The sequence below is a fragment of the Phoenix dactylifera genome, chromosome 11, assembly GCF_051530095.1.
Source record: "Phoenix dactylifera cultivar Ajwa chromosome 11, Ajwa_hap1_PhDact_Kaust_v1.1, whole genome shotgun sequence".
In the NCBI taxonomy this organism is placed as follows: domain Eukaryota; kingdom Viridiplantae; phylum Streptophyta; class Magnoliopsida; order Arecales; family Arecaceae; genus Phoenix; species Phoenix dactylifera.
In genome coordinates, this window is record NC_143200.1 from 19,104,266 (window position 1) to 19,110,725 (window position 6,460).

Genomic DNA, 6,460 nt, shown 5'->3' on the forward strand with positions numbered 1-6,460 from the left:
AAAATCCACTTACACCCTATGGGTTTAATCCCTTCGGGTGGGTCAACTAATGTCCATACATCATTGACCTTCATGGATTCCATTTCGGATTGCATGGCTCCAAGCCATGCATCAGAGTCATGCCTCTGCATAGCATCCATATAGGTGATCGGATCCTCATCGTTTTCATCAAATTCGACAGGATCCCCGTCCCGGACCAAGAAACCGTAGTATCTGTCTGGCTGACGTGGTACTCTACCTAATCGCCTTAATGGTGCATCTAAGATGGGTTCTGGATCTGATCTAATCAAATCCGACTCAACTGGTTCAGTAGATGGTGTCGGATCTTCTACATGTTGAACTTCTCTAAGCTCAACATTAGAGCTATTTGTTCCTTCACCAAGGAATTTCTTTTCTAAGAAAATTGCTCTATTGCTTACGAACAATTTTTGTTCTTCAGCAAAGTAGAAGTAATATCCTTTAGTTTCTTTAGGGTAACCAACAAAGAAACATTTGTCAGACTTGGGTTCAAGTTTGTCTGTCTTCAAACGTTTGACGTACGCCGGACACCCCCAAATCCTAAGGTGAGAGAGCATCGGCTTGCGTCCAGTCCACATCTCATGTGGTGTTTTATTTACAGACTTACTTGGAACCTTATTTAGAATATAGCAGGCTGACTCAAGAGCATATCCCCAAAAGGATATGGGCAGATTAGCAAACCCCATCATGGATCGAACCATGTCTAACAGAGTTCGATTTCTCCTTTCTAACACACCATTATATTGTGGTATACTAGGAGGAGTCCATTGAGAGAGAATCCCATTTTCTCCTAGATATGTCTAAAATTCACTGGAGAGGTATTCACCTCTTCGATCTGATCGAAGAGTTTTAATACTCTTTCCAGTTTGTTTTTCTACTTTATTATGATATAATTTGAACATTTCAAATGATTCAGATTTATGTCTCATTAAATAGACATAACCATACCTTGAAAGGTCGTCTGTAAACGTAATGAAATATGAATACCCACCTCTAGCATCTGTGCTCATTGGCCCACATACATCAGAATGTACAAGGGTCAATAAATCACTGGCTCGTTCACCTTTTCCGGTAAAAGGTGATTTGGTCATTTTACCAAGAAGACATGATTCACAGGTTGTCAATGATTCACAATCATTAACATTAAGGATTCCTTCTTTACTTAACATGTTCATCCTGTTCTTGTTAATATGACCTAGCCTATGATGCCAAAGGTAGACATCCGTGACATTGTCTATTCTAGGGCGCTTATTGGATTTATACATTACATGAACAGGCTGTGACAAAATGTAAATGCCATTACTCAGAATTCCATTCATTACAACAACACCATTCCAAATGACATTGCAATAATCCTTTTTTATTGATATTTCATAACCATTTTTGGCCAAAAGGCCTACAGAAATGATATTCAATAGAAAACTTGGACAATAGTGACAATCACTAAGGACATTTACATGAGAGCTGAATTTAAGTTTAAGAATTCCTAAAGCTAGAACTGGAACTGGTCTTCCATCTCCAACATTCAGGAACCTTTCTCCTTCTTCAAATCTCTTACAGACTTGTAGCCCCTGCAACAAATTGCAAATATTAAAAGGACTACCGGTATCCAATACCCAGGTCGAATTATCATAAATAGAAAAATTGCAAGGTGTTATCATATAAGTACCTTGATTGGCAACTGATTACCCACTTTTCTTAGGCCGGTTCGGATCTAGAGATGCAATGTAAAGAGGACAGTTCCTCTTTCAATGTCCTTGCTTCTTGCAGAAGAAGCACTCCGCCTTGCTCTGATCAGCCTTTTTATTCTTTTTCTGACTAGGCTGAGCATGGTGCACTTGTTTCTTTTGGATTTTATTTTTCTTTTTCCCTTTCTTAAAGGGGCGACCCTTGGATGAACCTCCCACAAAGTTCACCGTCTTCTTAAGAAGTTGGTGATCATTCTCAAACGTCTGTAGTAACCCCAACAATTGGTGATAATTCACTACAGGTTTCGTCATACGAAAATGAGTAAGAAAAGGACGGTATGATCCAGACAATGAGTTTAGTATGGCATCCTTCCCCAATTGATCATGAAGGAAAAAACCAAGAGAGCTTAGACGCTCGATCAACTCAATCATGTACAGTACATGTTCAGTTACCGAGGTCCCATCTTTCATTCGGGCGCTGAAGATGGCACAACTAGTTTTGTGCATCTCAACGTCGTCAGGAACACCGAATGATTCATTCAACACTTGAATAATATCTTCCGGCTGCGTATTCTCAAAACGCCTACTAAACTCATCACTCATTGCTGCCAACATGATGCATCGAATAGTAATCCGGTCACTAAGCCACTTCTGATAAGTGTCTCTGGCCGATCTTGATGCATTAGCAGCGGGCTGCTCAGGTGCTGGATCCGTTATCACATAAAGGATCCTTTCATGCTCTAGCACTATTTTCAGTTTTCTATGCCAATTATTAAAATTTGGACCAGTCAACTTGTCATTGTCCAACAATGAGCGAAGTGACAAATTAGTGGACATTTCTGCATAAAAAATTTGGCTATTAGTATATGAATTGACTAAACACATTAGACTTGGACTTTAGTCTAAAGGTACTCCCACTATTTTATACAAATTGGTAGCCTCTACCTTCAATTCGAAAAATTACTCTTAATTCTTTAGTGAGCACTAGAACCCAATAGATCGCATATAGGCCCGAGAGTGGCTCGGCTAACCTATATGCACCTATTGGTAGGTTCTTAACCAATTGCTTCACCAAGCAACTTCTAGTGATAATTTTGCCCTAGGTTCTTCGGCAGGCGTGTGGCGCCTCCACCGAATATCCTAGTCAGGTCCAACCATTAAATGATAGGGTTAAGTCTAATCAACTAATAGACGACCAAGCCCGAGTGTGGCTCGGCTCACTTGACCGTCTATTGAAGGTACACTTAACTCATCATATATTGAATGACAATTTCAATGCTTGATAAGTACCAGGCGTGTGGCGCCTCCAATAATTATCAAAACATTGGACCCATTATCACCCAACTTAATGGGAGGCTATGACCTAGTTATCCCCATAACCATTTCATTTTAAGGACCTAATAATTTGAGAGAATTTCATAATTAGGATAGATGAGAAGATCCGGTTAGTCTAATTTCTCCCACTGACTTCACCAAATCAGATTAGACTCAAACCGGTTAAGGAGACACCTAAATCAGTCATACTAATTTTTCTTAAGGCATAGGCTAACTCGAATCATTAAGTGATCCAATCAAAATATGATTGACCATGTCGGCCAGGTAAGTGAGATCGGTGGAAGGGATATGCCATTAACTCGACAAAGACGAATCAGTGCGAGTAGCTCCCAATTAAAAACCACCAGTCAAAACTGCCAAACTTACCTTAGACACCGACTGGTTAATCAATTTCGATTTGATTACTCAAATGACTCGGGCTACACCTCTGAGCCTAAATCAAGTTCCATCTTGGTCTAATCAAAGATATGGAATTGATCAATCTACAACTATTGTATTTAACCTAGAGTTTCTTTGACCTAATCTAGTTACTACTTAATTAGATTTGATCAATTAACTCTAATTAGACCATATTTGATTCTAACCTTAGGTCTAACCCAATCCTAAGAACTTGATTCAAGCTAACCCATATGCCCAAAGAATTATGCAATGTCAATTAATTGAGTTACAATTCTATTTCATAACACTTAATTCTCAATTAAGTTTAGACTTATGAAAGTTTTGATCATTGCATATTTTTTTTAATTACATATTAATTACAATCTTTCAGTTCTTAAAACATATTTTCAGATCTGAGTTTTTGTAATTACTCATATGTAATCAGATTTAATTCATGTTTAAGTCATTATGTTTTATGTTCATGCATCACATATACACAACAACATGAATCAATTCAAACAACATACATCTTATGTATTTATTTTTTTTTTACTTTTATTTTCAGATCTGATTTGTTCATTAAAATCAGAGATCATATAAATCATAAACTTTATTTAGATCTAATCTAAATAATATTATAATTTCAGATTTATTCATGTTACTAATCCTAACACAAACATGCATCATATGCATCCAAAATTTCAGATCTACTTAATCATGCATAATCAGCAATTAAATCAATCATAAAAAATACTTTAGATCTAATCTAAATATGTTAATGATTTCAGATTTAATTACAAGAATTAAAACATAAAAGTTTAAACATGAACCTGGCTCTGATACCACTGAAAGTGAATCCTAGGTTCTTCGGTGTTTAGCATGCTGAATTTTTTTTTTTTTTTTGAAAACCATGGCTGAACCTGATCGGGTTGCCTACGTACCCCTTCACAAGGGGAATCAAGCCACACGTAGTTCTTTTAAAATTTCAAAAATACAGCGGAAAAATGAATCAAACAATTTAATTCATGCATGCTTACAAGATCAAATCTAGAAATCAGCACATTAAGAACACATAGGATTATGCCGGAATCGTTTAAACAATTATGCTAAAACTTTTATGCATGATTAACTATCAGATCTGAAACTTAAGAACTCTATTCCAATTAATCTCCGAATATCCATCGAATGGATTCTGGAGATATCTCCGTGAGGAGCCCCAAAAGAGGGTAAAACCTCGGAGAATCGGACCTAGACCTTGACACCATAATAAATGATTAATGCTAGATTAATACCTTTTATGATGGATAAAAGTTGTGAATCTGATTCTTGACTTTGCAGCCACGCACACGAATGGCCTATACGAGAAGTACACGCGAAGTTCTGAAGGATCTTCTTCCGCAACAGTGCTAGCAGTTGCAGAACACTTGAAAGCTGAAATCTACCCGTCGGGATTCAATCAACTCTTGATCAATCGTCTTGAAGCAGATGGAGATGAGGTTTGTAAGGAAAGTAGAGGACTCAGATCTGATCTTGAATCTTCTAGATATTCACCCTGAAAACCCTATCTAAAATGGAGAAGAAGAGGAAGAGGAGGCGGGTGAGGAAGAAGGCTGCAATGGATGTATTTTTGGTGCCCATGTTTGACCCCTTTTAATGGCCTCCGAATTTTCATTCAAAATTCGAAATTTATTTTCAGAAAACCTCTTTTAGTTGGCACATGCAAAGGAATAGAAACAACCCAAATCAGATCTCAACCAAATCTGATTTAAATTCAAATTTTAAACACATGTGCAAGAGGGAAGGAATTTGAAATCCATGCGGCAAGGTAAAACACTTCATAATTTCGAAATCACCTCTTGAAATTCGAATTTAATCCATTCAAAAACTCATACGCCACCTTGGCTGATGGTTTGAGTGATTAAAATCATTTAACACATTGCTTAATGTTTGAATTTAAATGCAAATAACAAACAATGTCGCCATGTGTCAAGCAATGGGTCCATGTGCCATGCAATAATTTTGGTTTATTTAAAATTCATGAAATCCAATTCCATGTCACCAATAATTGCCACATCATCTGAGCCTAATCCCCTTGGGTTGCACCTAATCAAATTTGGTCAAACCCGAATTAAAACAAAGCAATTTGGTTGAACCCAATCTAATCAGGTCAGACTCTGATTGAGCTCAAATTGAATCCAATTCAATTTTGGCTCATGCAAACTCAATCAAATTGAATTAATTACTTTGTGTTGGACCTAATCCAATTAGGTCAATCCCCAATTAAGAACAAATTAATTTAAAATTAATTTGATCAGCTTAAGACCTTTTTGGTTCTAACCTAATCCAATCAGGTCAAAATCCTGATTGAGCCCAAACTTGAATCCAATTCAATTTAGCTCATCCTTAGCACAATTACTCAATCAAATTGAGTTTATTAGTAATTTAATTACTAATTAATCCTTCAATAATTACTTTAATTATTTTATAAGATAATTTGCCAATCAAATTGACCAAATTATCCCTGAATGATTCTTAATCATTCATCAGCTTTCTTGATCAATCAGGAATCTTCTATGCGTGTGACCTCATAGGTTCGAACCTAAGCCGGTAATATAGGAACAATTTCCTACACTAATTGATGTGACCATCTAGTAGCCTGTAAGAAAAGTTTCCGGCGAGAACCCTCCAACGCCTAATTTAGAATAGAGAAGCAATAGTGTAGAAAAGAGAAATTTTTACATAGTAGAGTTCTCTAAACGAACTTCACATACTTGAGGACTCCTAGACTACACCTTTAGGGTAATTTATTTTGTCGTTATCTAATTTGATGCAATGTGCATTAATAGCCAGTTATACGTTTACAGCGTGGGCGGCATACGACGCTGATCGTGCACCGACTGCAGTGCTGCCTTGATTGCCGATTGCCAAAATTATCAGTTTCTATCGACACATGCTGATTGGCTCCTCCACTATCGCCTAAGTTGTTCACCTCGATTTATACCGAGGTCAACATGGTCGGCCTAATCCGAGGTCGAGATATT